Genomic DNA, 24,828 nt, shown 5'->3' on the forward strand with positions numbered 1-24,828 from the left:
CCAGACCCGGTCATGGTCATATTCTCCAGGACATGCAAGTCCTGTCCTCTCCACCTTATTATAACATCTGTGTCGTAATGAACTATTTACACCCTGTCTTCTTCACCAGAAAGCAAGCTCCCTCCAGACAGACAGTAGATCAGCTCTGCTGACAGCTGTGTCCTAGGGCCTCATGCATGTCCTCGGTGTGTGTGACTGGCAGCTGCTTGGTGAGCAGAGCAGTCGCTAGAGATGCCCTACTTCACGGCGGGAGCAGAGCAGGCCTCTCAGTGGCTGCAGAATCCTAACACTTGAACAGCTGCGTCAGGTCACCTAAACTTCCTGAGCACAGAGTCCTCATAAAAAAAATGGGCCAAATAACACCTCCCCCATCACACACACAAACACACACACAAAGCCTGCACAGTGCCCAGCATGCAGCAGGCTCTCTCAGAGTTCGTTCTCTGCCCAGATTGAGCTGGGGGCGGGGGCTCCCCCTGCCTCTGTGCCCGACACTCCTGTCTGATGCGGGACTTACTCAGGGGTCTCAACTGTGACAAATGCAATGACCAGCTTGTTATAGTAAATATTTAGTAACACCCCCTTTGCCTCCCAAAAGGAGATTCTTAGGAACTGGAAACGACCCAACCACTAAAATCACACACACACACACACACACACACACACACACACTCACCAAACAATGCTCTAACTCTAATATAGGGGAGCAATAAAAGGAAAAGAATCTAGACGAAAAGCCTCCCCACTATCTGAATAATGTTATGACTACACTGAAGGCCAGGGAAGTGATCAGAGACAGGCAAGCATGGGCGAGGTCACCGTGGACGTGGCAGCTGCCTGTAAGATACCTCCAGGGGCACCACCAGGGAGGACTCTGTTTTCTGGAATGAAAACTCCTGGTGAAGTTCTGAACAGAACAAAAGAGGTTGCTCTGAATGGTGGTTGCAATTCAGAAAATTAAGTGATTATAAAAAATGCACAAATATTTAGTATTTAGATGTAAAACAGAATTATAGTCTAGGCCCAGATGTTTCAAAACAGGCTTCTCCCTGAAGGAGGGGTCCTCAAAGTGTGGTCCCGGGACCAGCAGCACCAGCACCGCCCAGGAGCTGTTCGGAACCCACATGCTCCTGCTGCTGCAGACCTGATGGCTTGGGTGTGCGTTCCTCGAGCTGGGTTTGCAGGCCCTGCATGCTTAGTGCCACCCTGCAGGATCTGAGCGGGGCACGTTAAGGCCATGCAGGATGCAGGACCGTTCTTCCTGTCCCAGGATCTGTAGCATCCTTGGCCAGTACGCCCCCATCAGGCTCTGCAGCACTCCCAAACACCCCCTCTAATTTCCAAACATCTCTGTGACCACTGGTCATGGTAGTCGATGAGGAGCTTCCCTGCTTGTTTCCAGAGATCCTTGGCCTTGATGTAGGACTGAGAGGGGGCTGAGATGTGGCTGAGAGGGGGCAGGCACTGGAGTGGGCAAAAACTGGGGAGCTGGGGTGCCAGGCTTCCGGCTGAGCGATGCTGCTCACCCCGGCAGAGCTGGTATCTGCTTCCAGGGGCTGGAAGTGTTGGGGGAGAGAGAGGCTCAGCTTTCAAAGAGCCTTTGAAACTGCAGCTGAGAGCACTTGGCCATGGAAACAGACCTGACCTCAGCTTACTGGAGAGTTCTGGGCTGCAGATAGGTCTCCCCGAAGCAGCTGTACCATCTGAGAGGCCAGGACACAGCCCTCCCCTCCCCGTCCCTCTGACAAGGAAAAAAAAAAGCTGCAGCCTGCTGGGGTCTGCGCTCCTCCAGCTACAAAAGCCTGTCCCAGGCCCTGAGAGCCTTAGGCCCCAAGAAGACTGTTGGACCTAGAGCAGCGTTTTTCAACCGCTGTTCCGCGGCACACTAGTGTGCCGCTAGATGTTGCCTGGTGTGCCGTAGGTGCAGACAAGACAAGAATTTTATAATTTTTCACTATTTTGTTTACTTAATATTTCATAATAAAGTAATTATAAAATACTTTCTTTGTGTTTATTTGATTCCTATTCAAGAGAATTACTTTATATATAGTCAATATAGGCACAGAGTTAAATTTTTTAACATTTTCTAATGGTGGTGTGCCTCGTGATTTTTTTCATGAAACAAGTGTGCCTTTGCCCAAAAAAGGTTGAAAAACACTGACCTAGAGCAACCCTCCAACCACCAATGGGCTTCCCATCCTCAATGGCCGGTCTCTCTAGCTCTGTCTGCCCAACAGACCTGGTGGGGCTGGAGCCCATGGATTTCTCAAGCTGTTCAGCCCAGCGTGGTCTGGTAAGAGGGGGCAGGCAGAGCAGCAGTTCAACCCCGCCACTGTGGCCTGGGGGGTCTGCCCTACAGTCTCCACAGACACAGGGGCTAGAGAAACAGCCAGAGAGGTGACCGTATGGGCAGAGATATTCACCAAAGTCCACGTTCTCCCCCTTTTCCAGGCACACGGCTAGGCACCGTCTCCCACTACCTTGCTCTCTGATGTGGCCGAGTGACAGAGCTCTCCGGGCAATGGCGCATGCATAGAAGCAGCTTGTACTAATTCTGAGCCTCTTAAGAGCAGCCATACCTCCACATTCTCACTTTCCCTTTCTGCCAGTTGGATGCAGATGACAACAACCTATATAATGGTGGGACCTCAAAATGAAAGAAGCCAGGCTTGACTGGTCTGGCTCAGTGGATAGAGCGTCAGCCTGTGGACTAAGGGGTCCCGGGTTTGATTCCGGTCAAGGGCATGTACCTTAATTGTGGACACATCCCCAGTAGGGAGTGTGCAGGAGGCAGCTGATCGATGATTCTCTGTCATCCATGTTTCTAACTCTCTATCCCTCTCCCTTCCTCTCTGTAAATCAATAAAATATCTTTAAAAATAATAAATAAATAAATAAATGAAAGAAGCCAGGATCCCCAAACACTGCACAGAGGAAAGCCACACGCAGACCAGGAGTGTTCGTCTCGGACTCATGTGAGTGAGAAATAAACTTCTGTGGTGTCCACACCACTACGCATCCCATGGCCCACTTGTCCCTGCAGCCTACGCTAGTTAACCCACCCCACGACACAGCATGTAGTGACACTCAGATCATATCTGCTGCGGCCGGCAGTGGGGATGGATTTGTCTAAACCTTTCCCTTCCAGGGCAGCCTGAATCTCACATGGATCCCACCAGAGCTACCTCAGCATCCCTGCAGACACTCATCTGGTGCTAATGTCCCAGCGGGCACTATGCTCAAATTCCTGCCCAGGGGCTGAGGGAACAGACCTGCAGCCGCACTGCCATGATACACCATGCGAACCAGAAGGGATGTACCAGAGGCATGGGCACCTGGCAGGAAGAATCCGGATCTGAGAGGCTAGAAAGACTTTACCTAGCAGTGGCAGGTAACTGAGGCTGCCTTGAAAAGAGAGGAGGCTGGTTGTCAAGAAAAGAGGCTTGAGAATCACGGAGATAGTACTCTGCTAGAGACAGGACTGGTGGGGAGTTGGTGAGGTGTCTACTGGAACCAGATCGTGGGAAGCCTCGCCTGCCAGGCTGAGTCCAACGTGAACGTGCACGGTTAGGAGAAACAGACTGACACCACCCTCACGGTCCTCGTCCGAGAGCGGCCACTTGGAAAATGCTGTGCGCTCCGTGAGCAATATCTCCCTGCGTCCTCACAGCGCGCCCCCGGGGCAAGTTCTCTGTGAGCCCATTTGCCAGGTGACCAAGCTGAAAGTTCGAGCGGTTAGGAACTTGCCCAACACCACCCAGCAGCCTGGGCTGGGACTTGCACAAACGGCAAAGACAGCTTCCTACCCTGTTTAGGCTATTCTGTAGCACATAGGAAGCAACTCGCTAGACTCTTTATTTAGAAAGACACCCCTGGCTGTAGCAGCGAGGAGAGCAGAGGTGGCAAAGCCAGCGAGAAGGGTTAGGAAGCACTCCGGGAGAGGCTGGACTAGGACACATCAGAGGGAACGAAGTGTGTCAAAGATGACATGAGCAGACTTTGCTGACCAATTAGATAACAAGATCTAACATTTACTGAGCAATTACTGTGTGCCAGGCGCTGTCCTGAGCGCTTTACCAGTATTAACGCAGTATCTCTTCCCTGCAGGCCCACGAAGCAGGGACTCTCCTTATCTCTGTTTCACAGACGAGCAAACTGAGGCACAGAGAGGTAGAAGGTCACAGACCTGGTAAGTGAGGCATGTGGGATTCAAAGCAGGGCACCGGGGTCCGAGCTCTGTGCAGAGAAGAGTAACGGGGAGAAGGGGAACCAGGGTGGCTCCCAGGTTTCTGGCGTGGTGCCTGAGGAAGGTAGGGCCTCTGCTTCCCCCACTGGCCTGGAATTCAGAGGAGCCAGGCCCCAAGCCAGGGGACTGCCTGCCCTCCTGCCGGGCCAGGCCAGCATTCTGGTGGCCGTGTCTCTCTGCAGGAGCCGGAGGTGGCTGAGAAGAGAGCCCTGTGTGGAATACAGATGACTCCACCCAACCCTCAACCTCAGTGCCCTGAGGGCAGGACTGCAACAGCAGGGTCTGAGCCAGAAGGGCCGGCTCCCGTTCCCCACTTTCTCAGTATTACAGACACAGGACCAGCTCACACCCACAGGCCCTCTGGGTGCCGGACCGCCTCCCTGCATGGCAGAGGCCGTGTTCCCTGAGCTGGGAGCAGGATGTGGGGGCTCCCAGGGGCCAGGCCAGAAGGAAGGGAGGGCTGGGAGTGAGCAGCAGAGGAAGGACGAGGTCCAGCTCGGAGCCCATCCTGCGAGTGGAGACCCTGCAGCCACCACATGGCCCCAGGCAGAAAAGGAAGCAGGAGGCTTCTCAAAATAGACCGGGAGCTGCAGCTCCACAGCACTTCCCCACTCCCACCATCTGCCAACCCTCTGGAAGAGAGGCGGGGGAGGGGAGGGCCCAGGGTGGCACCTCTCCCTGCCAGGCTCCCTGATCTCCTTCTTTGGACCCTCACCGTGGCAGGGCAAGGCAAAGATTATTGTTTCTGGAAAAGGAGGAAACCGAGACTCAGAGAAGTAAAGTGACTTGTCCAAGGCCACACAGCGGGGCTGCCCCACAGCCAGGAAGCTGGACAGCAGGGCCTACACCTAAAGGCAGCGGTGGCCCAAGTCCTTCGGGGAACTCAGTGGGAGTAGGGGCAGGAAATAGAGGGGACGGAGAAAGAAAGAAAAAAAAAACAAAAAACAAAACAAAACAAAAAACACGCCGAAACCAGTTTGGCTCAGTGGATAGAGCGTTGGCCTGCAGCCTGAAGAGTACCCGGTTCGATTCCGGTCAAGGGCATGTACCACGGTTGCAGGCATATCCCCAGTAGGGGGTGTGCAAGGGGCAGACAGATCCTGGTTTGGCGGGACACACCTTCCCATGTGAGAGAGACAAGATGTTCATGAACATCCTGTGCTGAATGATCCCCAGGAAATGACCAAGCCACGAGGAGGGACAATGAGGGACCCCCTGAAAATGGGGGCTTAGGGCAGTGGTCGGCAAACCGCGGCTCGAGCCACATGCGTCTCTTTGGCCCCTTGAGTGCGGCTCTCCCGCAAAATACCACGTGCGGGAGCACACGTACAGTGCGATTGAAACTTCGTGGCCCATGCACAGAAGTCAGTTTTCAGCCTGGGCGGGTCTATGTTGAAGAAGTGGTGTTAGAAGAAGTTGAAATTTAAAAAAATGTGGCTCTTGCCAGGACCGGTTTGGCTCAGTGGATAGAGCGTCGGCCTGTGGACTGAAGGGTCCCGGGTTCGATTCCGGTAAAGGGCATGTACATTGGTTGCAGGCACATTCCCAGTGGGGGGTGTGCAAGAGGCAGCTGGTCGATGTTTCTCTCTCATCGACGTTTCTAACTCTCTGTCCCTCTCAATTCCTCTCTGTGTGAAATTAATAAAATATATTTTTTTAAATAAATAAATAAATGTGGCTCTCAAAAGAAATCTCAGTCGTTGTACTGTTGATATTTGGCTCTGTTGACTGATGAGTTTGTCGACCACTGTCTTAGGGCAAAGGCTTGGCTCCCCTGAGCCTTTCCCAGGCCCACCACGCAGCTGGACATCCTACGGGCCCCTGTATTGTTCAGCAGTCAGGCGGGAGCGGGGGAAAGGGTGGGAAGGAGAAGGCATGGATGGGCCTCCTTCTGGCCCTCTCCTGAATCACTGCAAGGGTGGTTTGGGGACCTCCTGGAAGAAACCCCCACTCCTAGAAGCCTGTGAACATGCCTAAAATTCCACCACCGGAGACACATTTTTGGGGAATTAAATATTATCTTATAAAAAATAACTTTAGAGAGAGCCTCATTAATCTTGGGTTGAGTTTATCCAGCTTGTCGGGTAAGAGGTGGAGGCGGATTGCCTTGAGTACCACTGTGAGATTCTGGGTACGTTATTTAACCTCCATGAGCCCAATTTCCTTCTCTGTAAACTCGGAATGAGAATATTACCTCCCTCAGGGGATAAGGTGATTTGAAGCCATTTAGAAGACACTCTGGAATTGTTAGCTGTCATCATTATTATTATTATTACTGTCCTTATTGTCGTCATCATTATTATCCACACAACACTAACTCTGTCCTTGGTCGTGTGCTTGCCACTGAAACTATTGATACAAAGAGGAATAAAACAGGGACCCTGTGCTCCAGAATTTTATAGTCAAATGCCCAGAGCAGGGGAAAGCCTGCAGGCATCGTTCACCCCTTAGTATAAATTAGTTTCGTGAACTACTGGGTCCTTAAGTAGGGGAAGGGACCTTCTGGTGAGATGACCAGAGCCCATAGGAGAAAGAGCAGCAGGGGAATTTGTCCATCCTGTTTTGACTTGCTGGGATAGGGTGGGGTCACAGATCTGACCCCTGGGACAAAAGCCAGGAAAACCAGGTTCCAAGCAGATTCTTCCAGGCGAGGCTGGTCCTTGGCCCGAGGAAATTCCCTTCAGGAGGTGGGGGAGAAGCATCCGCTTGAAGTGCATGGAAGGGAAAATCTTCTCTGCCTGCCAAAGCACATGATTGTTCCAGCCACCTCCCAGCCTCAGACCCACTTCTGCCAGGGCCTCCCTCCGCCTTGGCCTTGAACTTCAGCATGCCGGATTATTTTCATTCTGTTCACTTGGGAAGAGATTGGGGCCTATTTTGGGAAGTTGGCTGGACCTCCAGCTCTGGCCTTCTCCTCCCCCCATCTCCTCCCCCTCCCCACCAGAGGGGGACAGTTACTGTGTGAGGCCTGGGTGACCTCCAAGCCTGGAGAACGCTCGGCTCAGAGGGAGGCAGAGCGAGCCTGGGAACGTGGAGTGAAGGAGGCTCGGTGGGCCCGTGACCCAGATTTTGCTCCCTGTCCCGCTTCCCCCCATTCCCAGACACTAGCCGGGGCTGGACGCCAGCTGCAGGCCAGCAGGAAACCAACTGTTGTCTCCTTGCTGTGAGTGAGGCCAAGACTCAAGCTTCTCTCTGGCTCTGAGTCGGGCATCTTGCAGCCCACAGGGGCGACACACCCAAGCGCTTTCTCATGGAGGGCAGGGAGTTAGTCCATCAGGCCCAGCCCACACCTCCCATTCCACACAGAAACAAATAGCCCAGAATGGGCAGAGACCTGACCAACGCTACACAACGGATGGTGGCCTAGGCCTGGGTTTTCTGACCAGGCTCTCAAGAAGTTCTGAATGAATGTGTGAGTGAATGAAAATTCTGATGCACGTGCCCCTACATCAGTGATAAGAGAGCAAGAATCCATTAAACAGCTCTTCTTGTACCAGAGATAAAGAGCAGGGCCCGGGCCTGCAGAGCCCACACCATGCCAGGGCCCGGGTCTGTAGAGCCCACATCATGCCAGGGCCCAGGTCTGCAGAAACCACACCATGCCAGGACCCGGGTCTGCAGAAACCACGCCATGCCAGGGGCCAGGTCTGCAGAGCCCACACCATGCCAGAGCCCAGGCCTGCAGTGCCCACACCATGCCAGGGCCCGGGTCTGCAGAAACCACACCATGCCAGAGCCCAGGTCTGCAGAAACCACACCATGTCAGGGCCCAGGTCTGCAGAAACCACACCATGCCAGGGTCAGGTCTGCAGTGCCCACGCCATGCCAGAGCCCAGGCCTGCAGAGCCCACACCATGCCAGAGCCCGGATATGCAGTGCCCACACCATGCCAAGGCCCAGGTCTGCAGAAACCATGCCATGCCAGAGTCAGGTCTGCAGAGCCCACACCATGCCAGAGCCCGGATCTGCAGTGCCCACGCCATGCTAGGGCCCAGGTCTGCAGAGCCCACACCATGCCAGGCTGCCTGGCGTGTGGATGGAGCTGGACATCAGGGCGCAGGCGACAGACCCTGCCTCAGAAAATAGCCTCGGCTCTCCCAGCTCTCCCTCTGGTTTCCTTCCCTCCTCCCAGCTTCCTGCCAGGAAATCGTTAGCCAGAACCACCCCCAAAGGAGAGCTGCAAAAAAGGCCTCTCCTTCCATTATCCTGGATGATCCTTGAAACCACCTGGGGAGGTGCCCGCCCACCCGCCAGCCACCCAATAGGAAACAGGGAGGCAGCATTTGGGGGGTGCTGGCGTCATCAGGATGGGAACACAGGTCTCTGCCACCCTGCTTTGACAAGAATTCTCACAGTCTGGGAGCGTTCTGTTCCCCGAGGACATTGTGTTTGAAGCAGAAGAGCAGAGAAGTCCCTCTGCATTGGTCCATGTTCGATAATACTCTGTGTTCCGGGAACACCTTCTAGCTGACGGCAGCCCCACTCACCCTGGCAGAGGGAGCTGTGGAGGAAGCTGGAAAGAACTCACTGAGCTGCTTTGGCCAATTCCCTTCCTCTCCCTGGCCTCAGTTTCCCCATCTGACAAATGGGTTGTTGGTTGAAATGTGACAGGTCCCTTCCAGCCCTGCAGATCTCTGAGCCTCTCTCTGACCGAAGGTCCCCAGACCCCAGCTCTGGAGGATCCATAGACAGATCTGCAGGCCCTCTTCCCACCCCCACCACACCACCGCCCCGGTGGCCACAGCAGCCCCTGGCCATTTCCCAGCAGCCTCTGCTCAGTCCAGCAGATGCACGCCACCTGCTCTGGCGTGGAGCCGTTTTCCTGTTGGGCAAGGCGGTGACAGGAAAGGGACAGGACCTGACCTCTGCTTGGAAAGCCAATTGTGCAACACGGTCTGCCGGGGCGGGGGGGGGGGGGGGGGGGGGGGCTGGAGGCATGTGGCCGACGGGAAAGACGCCTGAAGGAGCCAGGGATTTCTTTGAAATGAATATCTTGGCCATATCTACAAAGAAATGTCCTTTTGGACACCACTAGCTCTGGGTCAGACCCAGACTGCAGCCGTGTCCGGCAGTGTCGCGGAATACAATCTTGCTGGGTCACTGTCAAGGATGCATGGAGTTGCAGGGCAGTGGGTAACCTAATCTTCTGGGTTCTGCAGCCCAAACCTCTGGTTTGTACTTAGAGGCAGCCTAGGTCTGCAGTCCATTCCTCTGGGCGTCCTCTCCCAAGGCAAGAAAGGGATGTATTTTTAGGAACAAGGAAAAGTCATTTTGCATCAAGCCTAAAAGTAAAGCAGATGATGTTAGGGACTGGTAGGGACAGAGGAAGGTGGAGGAGAGATTTTAGAGGCAAGGCTACACGGATCATTTTTTTCTTATAATTAGGATGGTTCTGAGGATCATGAACTCTTCACATGGCTGTTTGAAAGAAGTGCATCACCGTGGTGTGCATATTGGACACAGACCACATGCCAAGGACAGGGCTGGGAAATCTCTACACGTGACCACTCATTCTCACAGCTTTCCTGCAAGGTGGATTACACAATTTTTTTTTAATTACTCTAAGGCAATTCAAGTTTTCTATCCTTGAATCCATCTTTTGCAATTGATGTCTTTCGAAGAATTGTTTGTATCTAAAATTTCAGATGTACTGGCATCAAATGGTTCATTATAGTCCTTCCTCGTTTCATGTCTGTAGGGTCTCTAGTTATGTCCACGCTTCCATTCCCCTTCAAAGCTACAGACTAACCAAAATGCAACAGTAACCCTCCCCTCTCAACGTCTATGAAGGGAGAGGGTTTCTATGGAGGAGGGAGGAGAAGACTGTGAAGGTGTCCCTGGCAGGGAGAGTGGCTGGGGCCAAGGAAAGCCAGCCTTGCCTCCCTCAGTATTTTGTCCCAAACTGACTGCAGGCACAGGCACAGGGCGGCACCCTTCCTAGCCTGGCCTTCTGCCAGAATATCCCGGGAGAGGCTGCTGAGCAAAGGGTCCCAGAGCTTAGCTTTTGGGCTGGCCCTGTGGACCTCATAAGGCAAGCCTGCCAGAGTAAGAACAAGAAAGATGCATTCCTTCCCATGTAATACCCCTGGGCAGTGGGAATGTAGAGTTGGTTAAAATCGGGAGGGGTACATATAATGCTGGGTTGGAAGAAAGGAGTTTTTCTTTAATGTATAAGCATTGATTTTTTTTTTTAAATGCCCTTATTTAAAAAATAAACTTGGCTACGGTGGCAGATCCCATCCTCTCCTGCCCGTATCCCACACACCCTGGCTTTGGACTTGGGGCTTCCCACAGCAGTCTCTGCGGTTCTCTGTCGGGGTTCCTGTGGCCACAGGAAAGCACTCAGCCAGTCTGGGGCAGGTCAGAGTGCCAGGGAGTGAATGCCCTGGAGAAGCCCGTCTCAGCCAGTGACACAGGGAATGGGTGACAAATCCCTGCTTGTTGTCCATCCTGTGGTTTGACATGAAGGCATTTGCTACCCAGTCTCCCAGAAGATGGAGGCCAGCTGTCCATAAGGGTGACCTGCTCATTCATGCAACCGGCCCTGGTTTCCTTCCTGCCCTATTTCACTTCCCTGCCCACTTACTCTTTCCTGGGACACATCCCAAAGAACTGCACCCAAATCCTTGCCTCAGGGTTCCCTTTGGGGGAACCCAAAATAACCACATAAAGGAGGCCATGTCCTGGGGTCTGGGCTCAAGTCCCGGCTTCAGCCTGTCCTATCGAGGTCACGTCACCTTCCTCCCTGCCAGATGGGGGTGAGAACAGCACCTATCTCAGCAGTTCTTTGTAAGGACTGAATGAGACAATTAATGAAAAGCAGTTTTCACAGTACCTAGTACTTGGTAAATTCTCAAAGATGACTAGCTATAATGAATAGATGGCCTACAGCAGAGCCAAATAAACTTGGGAATAGCAACATGGCGAACAATATTAACAACAAACGACAAGCAAAGGATTGTTATCCCGAATATACAAAGGACTCCTTATTAAGAAAATGACTAGCCTGGCGGGTGTGGCTCAGTGGTTGAGCATCAACCTAGGAACCGGGAGGAGTGGTTCAATTCCCAGTCAGGGTACATGCCCGGGTTGGAGGCTTGATCCTCAGTGCTCAGTCGGGGCGTGCATGAGGCAGTCAATCAATGATTCTCTCTTAACATTGATGTTTCTACCACCCTCCCTTCCTCTCTGAAATCAATATATGTATGGATTTAACTACCCTGCAAAATAGCAGCAAAGGACATGTATGGGTGATTCACTGAAGAACAAATAAGGGAACCCAATAAACATATTGAAAGATGTTCAACCTAACTTCTCAAATAATTTTAAAAAATGCCAAGAAAACCATAATAATTCATTCACTCATGCACAAATTGTGCAACTGGCAACATTTTTAAAAAATGGATAACATTCTCTGGTGAAAAGGATGCAGCAAAAACAGGTGGCTCGTGACCACGGGAACCGTCCAACCTCCCCGCAGGGTAGTTTGGCAAATCTTAGGTAAATCTCACATTCACACACCCCCTGCGAGACCTTCTCCTCGGAAATCCCACACTCATGCAAAAAGGCTTAGGAGCAAGAACAGTCACGACACCACCGCATACGAAAAAGTTGTCAACACCCAAGGTGGTTGGAAGGGGACTAAGTGAACATGGAATATCCAAACAAGAGAAAGCCAGGCAGCCGTCAGAGAGAACGAGAGGCTGACATGTGCCCTGAAGATGAGGGTTAGGATGATGTGGAAAAAGAAGTGGCACACTTCCACAGACAGCATGAGTGTGCTCCCAATTAAATAACACTTTCGTTTTTCCTTGTGCATACGATAATACGTGCACCATGAAGTGAGAATATAAAACTCTTAGCATTGAGAAACACTGGAAGAAGAAAAAGAACAATATAGTAATAGGAGTGCCAGGTACCTTGGTGACTTTCTTCTCATTTAAAAAAAAAAAAAATGTTGGTATTGCCCATATTTTCTACAATGAACAAGTATTTCTTTTAGCATTAGAAACAAAGCACATGAGTTGGAATAGAGGTGTGACCAAATTGGAGTGGCCTCAGCTCGCCTGAAGGAGACTTGCCTTCCACAGGATACAGTGAGAATGTTCTGGAAAATGACCACTTTCTACCAAGATGTAGAGCAAACAGAGGCCACAGTAGGTGCATATACAGCTTCTCTGAGCTCCTGCAGCTTTTCCCCTGGCGATCGAAAATCAGGAATGCCCCACACAGTCAGGCCGCGTCCTCTGGGAAACGACACTGCATCTCCTGAAGCTTCTGTCTGGATGGGGCTTTGGTGAAATGGAAACCATGAGCAAGCTCACTCGGGCCAGATGTAAACCACCAGCACCTGTTCATGAGGTGCGGGCCCCTCACCCAGATTTCAGGAAGAACAAATGGAAACACCCCTTCCCCCTCAAATAACAATAACAAACAACAATAATTAGTACCAAAGGCTTTCCCCTTCAACCTCGAGGCCCAGTCTCTTCACTTGGGTTGAAGCTTGGCTGGGTGGCTAGAGGAACAAAACTTCTTACCTGATCAGATCGTGCTGGAGAGCAGGAAGTGCACTGAGCCAGGAGGAGAGCGGCCCTCCCTTTTATAGGAAAGAAACCCCACCCATCTTCTCCAACAGGAAGTTTCATCCATGGCATGTGAGTGTTGAGGTAGCAAGTAGATGAGATGGTTCATCCACCCCTGTGAACTTTGTGTCACGCAGGAAGAGAAAAACAAGTTTCCCCATCTCAAAAGGAGAGGGTGATGGGACTTAGGGGGTGCCTCCCTGCTCAGGTGGGAACCAAGCCCACCTGTAGGCACAGTCAGAAGGACCTTTGGCAGTGGGGAGGCTGAGGAGGAGGCTCCGGGCCCCTTGTTCTCGCCTTTGCCAGGATCTCAGAGGAGCCTCTCACTCATGCCATGATCTGTGTGAATTTGTAGGACATTGGGTTGAGATTCATGTCTTCTGACCCTATTTCACGAATGCCTCACAAAACATTAGACAAATGGCTTGAGGTGGAGCTCCCTAGAGGCAAGACTCCCAAGGAGGGAGTCTTCTCGCCTGGTGTTACATGTGTTTATGATCTATGGAGCATACCTACATGTCATACCAAGCCTGGGTCATTTGTTACCCACAGTAACACCAAGAACAACATCATCTCCAACTCACAGATAAAAAGATGGAGGCCAAGAGCGATGAAGTGACTGCTTAAGGTGAGATCAAGATTCCAACCCAGGCCAATCTGAAGTCACCACCTGAGACTACCGTTAGATCCGGAGGGAGATATTTCCAAACAGTCCTGCTGGATTCCTCAGGCAGAATGCTCAGTATATTCATCCTATCGCTGCTGTTACAAATGACCACCCATCTAGTGGCTGGAAACAGCACAAATGGATTGCGTTAGAGGTCAGAAGGAGGTTGGAAATCTGATCTAGATCTCACTGGACTAAAGTTGGCTGAGTTGCATTTTTTCCTGGAGGCTCTAGAGGAAATCCATTTCCTTGTACTTTGCAGAGACTGGAGGCCACCCTCCCACCATCTTCAAAGCCAGCAATGACCCAATTGAGTCTCTCAAGGCCATCTCTTTGGTCTCACTCTTCTGCCTCCTTCCTCCCCATGTCAGTACCTTCATGATTAAATTGGGCACACCTAGATAATCCAGGATAACCTCATTGAAAAATATTTTTATTTATTTGAGAGAGGACGGGAGAGGAAGAGAAAGACAGAACCATCAATGATGAGAGAGAGTCACTGATCAGCTGCTTCCTGCACGTCCCACTGGGCATCAAGCCTGCAACCTGGGAATGTGCCCTAACCGGGAATCAACCCATGACCTCCAGGTTCATAGGACGATGCTCAACCACTGAGCCATGCTGGGCAGGATAATCCTATTTTAAAGCCAGTTTATTAGCAACCTTAATTCCTTCTATAACCTTAATTTCCTCTTGCCATGCAAATGTAACATATTATTCACAGGGTCAGGGGATTAGGACAGTGGACACCCATGGTGGGGGACTATACACTCAGAGAGACAGCAAACCCAGGTAGTCACCAAACCCAGCATCTGGTGGAGAGGCAGGGTGGAGGCTCCCTGAGCCAGAGGATTCACCAGCTCTACATTCTGCATGATGTCCTTTGTGATCAACCCCGGGGTATAGAATCTGCTGCACCATGAAGCTGAAAATATACTTTATACCATTCAGGCCTCACCTAGTGGGGCAAGGGTTCAAAGGCAGATGTAGACTCTGAAGGATGAATAGGTATCGGTCTCCAGAGTGCTCCAGGCAGACAGAGCTGCCAGCACCTGTGCATGACGCACTCTGTGATTTAGGGGGAGCTGAATTCAGCTGGTTGAGGAGCGCTAAGAGAGGGGCATGGAGATGGGATGGGGCTGGCATGAAGGATTTTGGGGACCCTCATAAAAAGAATGCACTTGATCCTGAGAGTGTTAGGGAGCCGTTGAATTATCTGAAAATGGATGGGCACAATCATCTTTGCATTAGCTGCAGCCGGAGAAGGAATGAGGACTATGAGTGGAGGCAGTGGGGTAAGCTGAAGAGCTGCTCTCACCCACTTCCTTGGGGGCACATGGCGGAGAGGTGGCCTCTCTCACCTTCCAGGTTCAAGTTCCAAGAGACTGTCCCTGCAACTCTGAAAGACTGATATGACCTACCGTGTGCCAGGTTCTGCCAGGGACATGATCACAAAGACTAATAGGGGCTAACCAAATGTCCACTGACATGAATGGATAAGCATTATATATATATATATATATATATATATATATATATATATATATATATATATATATATATATATATATATTAGAAGTCTGATGCACAAAAATTCATGCACTGAGCGGGGGGGGGGGGGGGGGGGTAGGGTCCCCTCAGCCCAGCCTGCACCCTCTCATAATCTGGGAGCTCTCAGGGGGTGTCCAACTGATGGCTGAGGCCCACTCCCCAGGGGGGTCAGGCCTAAGCCACAGTCAGACATCCTTAGCACTGCCAAGGAGGTGGGAGAGGCCACTGTGCTTGCAACTGTCAGCCCGGCTTGTGGCTGAGCAGAGCTCCCCCAATGAGAGCACACTGACCGCCAGGGGGAAGCTTCTGCATTGAGCATCTTCCACCTGGTGGTCAGTGCGCATCATAGCAACGAGTCGTTCTACTGTTAGGGTTAATTTGCATATTACCCTTTTATTATATAGGATTCAATGGGACATTGCATTCCTGGAGGTAGGTGATGCTAATAAATGCACAGCAGTGTGGATGTACTTAATGCTAGTGGACCATACATTTGAAATGGATAAAATGATGATTTTTATATAATGTATATTTTACCACAATAAAAAAATGTAAGGCTAATAGGACTAAATCTGCTACAGATGGCTACAACATAAAAGATGGCAGAGAAGAAAGTTTCCAATGAGAAAAACACCCACAAGGAAAAGGGAAGAATGAGAGAGGTTATGAGGTAGGTCAACGGAAAGTAGGGGAGGTGGACTCATGATTGAACAACTAACTATACACCCCACGTGTCACCCCACGGAATCCTCACCAAGACATTTAAATTCTATTTCACTCCCATTTTACAGATGGGGAAACAGTGGCTCAGAGACTTGAAGTGGCTCCTCCCAAGACCCCACAGTGAACAGGCTGTGGGCTTGGCACTGGAACAGGGGTGCCTGACGCAGAAGGCATGCCTCCACACCTGGCCCCTGGGGAGGTGATGGTCCAGCGAGGTTGGCACAGAGCTGAGGGGAGGTAGCGGAGAGAAGGCTGGAAAGGGATGTTGGGAGCCTGGAAGCCAAGGTAGGTGTCCATCCTGAATTCATTAGACAACTTAGGAAAGACTGAAGGTTTGGATCTAGAATGTGGCACAAAATCAACCAGGACTACCTCACTTCTCTGCATTCGCACTGATCTCCCCCGTTGAAGGCAGGTGCTAGCTGAAAAGGTTGCCTTTTTTAGAAAGTGGCACCCGCCAACCCCTTGCTCTGAATGCACTTACTTGCAAGGCCACAGATGAGAGAGAGCGGTACCAGAGGGGTGTGGCCAGAGACTGCTTTAAGCGTGGGTCCCCCACCTCTCCCAGCACCACATCCCTCCTCCCTGGTCTTCTTGGTGATGGGCAGAGGGAGTTGCGGGGGTGTGAGGTTTGGCCCCAAACCATAGGGTTGTCAAGGGAGTAGGAAGCTGAGAGGTGTAGCATCCAGCTCGGCTTAAGATACTAAGGGCTGGCTTGAGTTAGGACAGGTCAGAACAGCCTCTCAGGCTGACAGCCCCTGCCCTCTGCCAACACCTGCTGAGACAAGTTCGCTTTGAACAAGGGACATCCACACATCATCATCTTTAGTTTAGTCAGGACTGAAATACACAAATGGCATTTCAACGCTGTCTCTGAAATCCATGCTACCTTCTCACCCAGGTGCACACCTGGTGCACCTGACAGTAGCTGGTGGCCCGGGAATGACTCACTGGAGAGATAATATCCCTCCTTTTGGGGGTAAAAGAGCGAGAGTTTAATCACCTGAGCCAAAGATGACGTGTTGAGATTAAAAACAAATGGAGACCAGCCTTGAAAAGTGCCTGAATAGACCGAACCAGCTTACTCACACAAGCAAAGCTTCATTTATTTCATTTTGGAAGTCTCATTTATCTGGGGCATTTCTCACTCACGCCTCTGGAAATCATAAGTAAAACTTGAACTGTTTCTCAAGGCTGATGCGAAGTAACCAATAATTCCCTATCATTTAGGAACACTCTCTAATAGTATAAGTAATTACTGTGAAGAATAAAGTCACTGCTCTCTCACTATATAAACAGCGGAGCCCACGCCTCTGTCCGTGTTTCCGTTTGAGGGCTCGCAGTCTGCAAACTGTCTTTTTGGGATGTGCGCAGTAAAGCTGGGGTTGTGATTCTGAATGATGCACTGGCGTTCCTGCAGCTATAATATTTCTGAGGCTTTGATAGACACCAAGTGCCACCTCTGAACTAGAACAGCATCTGGGCGTGTGGGACCTGCCACGCCATTTCCTTCCTTTCAAACATGTACAAAATGTTCAAACAGCTTCCTCGACAGCCCATCACCTGGATTAACTAGGTTTAACATTTTTATCCGGTTGGCTTCTCCTTTTCTTTTTCTTAAATGCAGCTGAACTCTCTCTCACATGAACTCACTTTTCCACCTTCACCAGAGGCAACACAATGACACGCACTCAGTCACCTCTTACTCTTTCACTCCAGTATACGTGCATATATGCATATTGATTAATAGCATATTCTATAGTTTTGAGTAGTTAAGTTTTATTGTAAGCATCTACATGTAATGTGCCTGAATAATGTACTAGGGGTCCAGTGCATAGACTCATGCACTTTGAAAGAAACTGTGGGCCAAGAGGCTGTGGTGGGCACACGGGTGGGTTTTGGCCCATCCTCCGTGCCCCTACCTGGCCCTTCTCACTGCGGCCCCAGGTCCTGTCTGCCAGCAGCCCCACTGCTACTCCCATGTGCTGACGGCACCAGCCCCACTCACATCCGTTGACACCAGGCCTGGCACCATCAGCAGGTGGAAGTGCAAGTGCTGCCCCGATCGCCCCTCAGGAGCAGGGGTGGGGGGTGGAGAAGCCCTCAGGGGGGATTGGGGCCTGCAGCTACTGATCACTTCTGCTAATGGTGCTGAGTGATCAGGGTCAGCACTGCTGCCAGCAGCAGGTGGGAGTTGCAGGTCTGGCACTGGCAGCAGGTGCAAGCACTGGGCAGGACCTCAACAGGAGCAAAGAATTTTCAATAACCATCAGAGGCTTGCCCCAATGACAGCAACCAGTGCCCAGCCTTGGCCAGGCACCCCTGCTTACCTGCTCCACCATCCCTCCATAGCCAATACCTGCCATGTTCCCCGCTCTGCTGCCTACTGCCAACGCTTGCCATGTTCCGTGCACACCCCTGCTGGTCAGCACATGCCATAGCGACTGGTTGTTTGGTTGTTCTGCTATTCTATCTATTTGCATATTAGCCTTTTATTATATAGGATTTGTCATTTATACATGTTGAAATATACAGCTCTAGTTCACTCACTTTTTAAATTGATTTTTAATTATTTTTTTACAGATTATTATTAACTAATTAACTAGATTTTTTTTGTCTTTTTAAAATCTTTATTATTAAAAATATAGCATAGGTCCTCCTTTTCCCCCATTAAACTCTTCCCACTCACTTTATTATTTAGCTTTTTGTTATATTATTATGTTGATAGAATTACATTTCAGGGTCAAATCACAAAAGTTGGATCTACTGAGGAACAGTAGGGCTGTCTTCATCTTTATTGTTTTGTTTGCAAAGTGTGCAATTAATATTCTTGTCCATGCTTCTTGACAGCTGTAGTGGAATGAATGTCAACTTTGGAGGTAGGTCTTGCAAAACTCTAATGTGGCTGTGCCCATTTACACACCCACAGGCAAATATTATTAGACTTGATCAGTTTTTGCTAAATTAATGAAGGTAACATTTTATTGTAATTTGTTTTCATTGGTCTAATTTGTATGTTTGAATTTCTAATGAAGTTGAGCATCTTTTCATTAAAGTGCCAGGTCAAACACAGGCAGCCCAGCACATACATATACCAAGAATATGGGAAATACAGGGCATACTTACAGTAGAAAATTATCTGTTGTTTGTATACCGTGTATTTTTCTTTGTTAAATTCTGTGCATTGCCAACTCAAAAACTTGGCTTGTTTTTCTACTGATTTTTTTTTTTATTATCATTAAGTGGGAGAATGCCTTTGTATATTCTGGAGGTAAGAGGTCATTTTATGATTCCAAACATTTCCTCCCTATCTGTGGTGTTTCTTTTTACTTGATATATGCTGTCTTTTTTTTTTTTCCAGTGTAATTTTAAACACATTTCCCCTATATTTTCTTCAAAAAAAAGTCTTAAAATCTGTCTGTAATTTATAATTACATGTGGTCTGAGGTAGCAATTTAATTTTATGTTTTTTCATATTTATAGCCATTTTTCCCTATCAGAATGTAGTCCACTGTACACATTTTCCTCACTGATTTGTAACACTTCTCTGTTTATTCTACATGCCCTTACTTATGTGTCCGTTCCCAGTTCCCAGTTCTAATCCACAGGCCCATTTGCTTACCCCTCAAACACAATGCTGAATTGTTATTGCTTTAATAAATCTTACAGGATTTCTCCATTTTTTTTTTCAAACTATTTTTTGTCTGCTCTTCTAGGCAAATTGCTCTTCAATATTACCCTCCACCTCCCCTACCCTCCAATCTGATAGCAGAGAGAGATGTTTTTTTCAGAGAAACACAAAGTAAAGCAGAGATAGCCTCAGAGATGAAAAATAGTGTTTGAACATCATGAAAGCCTTTCTTTGGTATCACAGTGCTGGGATGATGGTGAAATGGTCTGATAGCAGAGTGATCAGCAGGGGTCCAGGGACTGGACAGCAGGGTTTGATTTCTGGCTCTGTTCCTTTTTGACCTTGAACTTAACTCATTTATGCCTCAGTTTCATATCTTAAAATGGAGATGAAAAATAGAATCTACCTCATAGGGTCATTAGGAGGGTCAAGCATAACGTGTATGGAGAGCTTTAACTAGTATTAGGCAACATGCAAACACAGAATAAATGTGATTAAGGGCTTACGTTTTAACGCCAGAATAGAACTGCCCACATCATTCAGTCATTAAGGAAACACACTCCTTTGTGAAATATGACACAGAAGAAGACAAGAAACAAGATATAAGTACATCCTATGTCAATAGTAAAGCTAACGCCTTTATAATCACCACCCCACCAAGAATTTGACCACTGGTGGTAACCCTAAGTCCTCCTTGTCCATGCCTGTGTACAGCCCCTTCCCCAGTGTGACTGCCTGTAGTAAATATGTTGATTCTTCTTAATGATTCTCTTTATCTCTATTAATATTTTTTCTTTAAACCCTAATTTGTCTAATGGTAATATATCTACACCTAATCCCTGTTTAGTATTTACATGACATTTTTTTTTTCATTCTTTCATTTTCAATGTATTATTTTCAATGTGTTATATCCAGCTCTTGTAAACAGCACATAGTTTGATTTCTTTAAATCCAGATTGATATTCTTATATTTTTAACCATTTAGTCCATTAATTTTTAATAAACTTACCAAGGTAGTTGGGTTTAAACATACCATCTTACCTTGTGCTTTCTATTTACCACACCTGTTACATTTCTAACTTTTCTTCTTTTCTGCCTTTGGATGATTGAGCAATGTTATCATTCCATTTTCCTTCCACACAATCACTATCTGGCGTTAAGCACTCTTCAAATGCTCAGAGTTGTTTTCCTAGAAACTGTAACACACACCCAAAACTTGCCAGAGCATGGCACAACACAAGGCTAAACCCTCTTTTCAGACCAGATGAGAACTGCAGAGTACTTGAACTCTGTTCACTCAGTTCTATGCTGCTGTTGTGGTGTGTGTTTTCACTCTAGAATTTAAGAGTGTGCAGGCATTGTTATTATTGCTTATAGAGCCTGTGTTCATCCTGATTTACCTCTTCTCTACCAGGTTCTTTCTTTTCCATTCCCGGTTGCATTTCTAACCTTCTGCTTGAAATTCCTTTGAATTTCATTGGCTACAAAGTTCTTTTTTCCTGGGGAAAAAATATTTTTTTGACTTTATTCTTTTAACACTTTTTATTATGAAAAATGTAGATATAAGCAAAACAAAAGAAACTAGTATAATGAGCCCCATTACCCATGACAAGCTTCAGCAATTACCATCTCGTGGACAGTCCTCTTTTCCTGGTCTCCCCACCCACATCCCCTCTCCCTAAGTGACTTAGCAGCAAACATCATGCCATTTCATCTGTAAGTATTTTAATATGAATATCTTAAAAGAAGGGGATTCCCTTTTAAACACTTCCACATCATCCAACAAAAATATATCAGTGATAGATGTTAACTAAATTTATTGCAGTAATCATCTTGTAATGTCTATTTATACCAAATCATTATGTTGTACACCTTAAACTAATATAATTAATACAATGTTGTATGTCAACTAGAGGCCTGGAGCATGAAATTCGTCCATGTGTGGGTACAGTCCCTAGGTCTAGCCTGCGCCATCAGGCAATGGGAGCCTGTGAGTCGGGAAAAGGGACCAAGAGGTTGGCAGTGCACCTCATAGTGACTGGTCAGTCATTCTAGTCATTCTGCCTTTATGGGTGCTGGGCTTTTATTATATAGGATTACACCTCAATAAAACCAGGAAAAAAAAACAGTTGGGAGGAAGAAAAAAAAAAGGCAATAACTCCTTATATCATCGTATATTTTATTGGTGTTCACATTTCCCCAATTTTTGTTCTTACAGTTTACTTATTTGGACTGGAATACAAATGAATTCTATACATTGCTATTGGTTACTTTGTCATTTAAATTTCTCCTCTTCCTATAGATTTTCCCTCCGCCTTTTCTCTTTCTTGCATTTTATTGTTGTTATTAATGAAGAAACAATCTGATTTTTTGCTGATTGTATCACTCTATGTCGTTTAACACACCACTCGGTTTTCTGTACTTTTTAATTCATGGTTGGATTTGGAGACTTCAAGTTGAGTTTCAATTATTTGATAAGACTACTTCATAGGTAAGGTGGCATTCCTCCATCAGGAAGCATACAATGTCTTTGTTTCTCTCTGGGTATATAAATAGAGACTGATAATTAAGGTCTAGATCCATGAATTCATTAGAGGTTGGAAAATGGTGACATTCTAATGCTGACAGTCTTCATTAATTAGCAGGAAAACTGCAAAGAGTAACTGCCTTCATCGATCATTTGGTAATCCTGAAGAACAGTTTATATAGTAAAGGCAGCATAATTAATTCTTTCCCTATTTTTATCATTTCCAAAATGAGTCAGTTCCTTGGTCTCTCCCAAAGGTGATTAATAAGCTTTGGAAAATCATTATATATTTATGCAATTAAACAGATTTAATGTGTTTTTAGCTACTGTAGTTATCTTTATTGATGTTCCAAATTGAGCAATGACAGCTTAGTCAAGTTGGCTCTTGAGTCCTTTTGACTGAGCCTCTTAGTATTATGAGCTTCTTTACTTTCTGGTGAGAAAAGATAACTTAGGTTCACCTTGTGCATTTCTCCAAAATCCATGGAAACTTTTAGTGGCAAATGGTCTATGAAGACCCCAATGCGGGCACCAGAGGAGCTCCTTACTACTGCGTTAGTCATTGTTTTGAGACTTTTCAGTGGACAGAACTAGGAACTTTGTTCTTATTTTTCAGGTAAAATATATCACAAGAAGAAAAACATTATGAATTGATGCTGATATTTATAATTCCCTCTTTTATATCCTTTGTAATAGATCTTCTAACTGTACCTTTTATATTTCTTATGACTACTTCTATATTTTTCTTCTTTCCTTGTTAAATTCTGGATATTTTATTCTGACTTGAGTTTACAAATGCCCTATTCTGATGTGTCTAATCTATAATTAAACTCCTCATTGAGTTACTCAAGTTTAGTTACTATATTTTTTTTTCTCAAAATTCTATTTGTGTTTTTTTCATAATCAATAATACTTTTTATAGTTTCTTATTTATTGCAGATAATTTCAACCCCCTAGTTCATTTCTTTAAACACAGTAATCATCAATTTTTTTATTCTCCGGGTCTAATGATTTTAACATCTTGAGTTTTTGAGGGGTCTGTTTCTGTTGGTTCTCACTCATGGTTTTACAATTCCTTATGCATGACAAAGATTGTATATGAAAAATTAGTTGTAGGAATAATTTGAGACCAGTTTGATAGTAATTTTCTTCATAAAAGATTTTTTTTCAGAAAAATTTTTTTCTTTAATTCTTCTGGGCATGTGGATGTACCAACATTCTGAAACTACCTTAGTTGAGTTCAAGGCTTAAGATTCCCTGGGTTACCATGTGAAGCAAACTTGAGTTGCAAGTCTGCTCAAGGGCTGACTTGCTTCCTATTTACTTTTATCCTGTAGTTATACAATAGATACTTCCCCAACTTAAAGGGGAAGAGTTGTCAGTTTTGTAACTGATGCTGCTGGGTTAGCAAAGTACCTCAGGGCAAAGGTAATTTTGAGTGCTGGACTTTCTTCTCTGATTTTTCACTTCTAGATTTTGGCCCACAATGCCTAACTATCATACCTATATTGTTTACTCTTCTTTACTTTTAACAAAATAGTATTTCACCCGGCCTTTGAAGTTGTCACTGGTAGGAGAATCTGTCCAAAGAATTTAGCTTGACATTTAGATAAAAACAAATTTATTTGCATTCTCTTGAATTTTAGAGCTAGGTGTCAAGAACACCAAGGCTTGCTGGAAACCACCAGAAGCTAGGAGAAAGGATGGTATCTGCCTCCAAAGAGACCAACCCTTCCAACACCTGGATTTATGGTAACTGGAGGACACTTTTCAGCTGGCTACCATAGGAAGTCTGACCATCAGTGTGATCCTTGCTCTAAATTCAAACGTGTATATTTTGCGATGGAGGTCTCCAGTCTTTGCCTTTGGAATCTCCTAATGGCCTTTCCTTAAATATGTATTGAACACCTCCCATTTGCCAAGTACTATTCTCAATGCTGAGGATAAAACTTTCTGAGACAAAGAGACAAAACTTTCTGCTTTAGTGGAGCTTTCATTCCAGTGGGTATCAGTTCAATAGTTTGATACTTTGGCTCCTTTCATACTCCCCATATTATAATGATCTTATATATCCACTGGAGAAAAACTAAGATAAAAAGTTATGCCATGAAAAGGTCAACTTACTAAATGAAGAAATACAACAAGAGAAACATGGGGAGTGAATTATCGTTAAGACCTCATTCTTTAAGTGAGGATTTAAGAGAGCTCCCTCCACACTCATTAAAACCACCTCAATGCTCCTCCACCGTTTCCCTTTCAAAGATGCTGCTCTTTTCTTTCCCGACCTGGGAGCCCCTTTTACATCAACTGCAATCCAACTGCCCTACCCCACCACTGGGGTTGAGGACAGACCAAAGTAAATTTTTTGGACTATTAATAACATGGGGATGGTATTTAATTAAGCATTATTACCTTGCCAACTTTTGCTAAATATACCAATGTTTCTTTTCCAGCATATATAAAAATCAACCAAAGAACAAGGCATCTGCATTTTTTTAAAGGGCCACTCCTGGTATTGGTGTGATGTATATGCAGATGGAGTCTACATACAGATCACTTACATATTAAAACTACCATTCAGAATCATTTTGTGTGCAGAGCATATACAACCATTGCTTAGCTGCCTGGGATAAACAGTGTTGAATTATCTCACAAAATATGTGTCCTCACTTGTATTTTTGCTACTGAACATGTCTCACATTCTAAAGTCTTTTTTCTAAGACCCAGGATCACTTAAGTCCACTGTATGTCAGTATCATTTTGGGTGAATGCATACTTGGAAAAAAGAAAAAAAAATGCTTCTTAGAGGTGTGATTTAGCATGATTGAGGGTCCCAAGTGTCCGCATTTAACCAGCTTCCAGAAGATTCTGGGGCATGGAAGCCCTGCTCCTGATGTTATC

The 24,828-nt window shown here is 47.1% G+C and overlaps 1 protein-coding gene across 1 annotated transcript in view; it reads right to left on the reverse strand.

Annotated features, from left to right (window-relative positions):
• The window catches only part of LOC311628272 (putative inactive 1-aminocyclopropane-1-carboxylate synthase-like protein 2), a 39,774-nt gene extending 26,956 nt beyond the window's left edge, over nt 1-12,818 (reverse strand). The window contains exon 1 of the mRNA XM_084895354.1: nt 12,784-12,818. The gene's annotated coding sequence lies outside the window, so the exon portion shown is untranslated. The remainder of the gene's footprint in view (nt 1-12,783) is intronic.
• Nucleotides 12,819-24,828: the final 12,010 nt, after the last annotated feature.

This window comes from Pipistrellus hanaki (assembly GCF_964339955.1).
Source record: "Pipistrellus hanaki genome assembly, chromosome: 9".
Classification (NCBI taxonomy): Eukaryota; Metazoa; Chordata; class Mammalia; order Chiroptera; family Vespertilionidae; genus Pipistrellus; species Pipistrellus hanaki.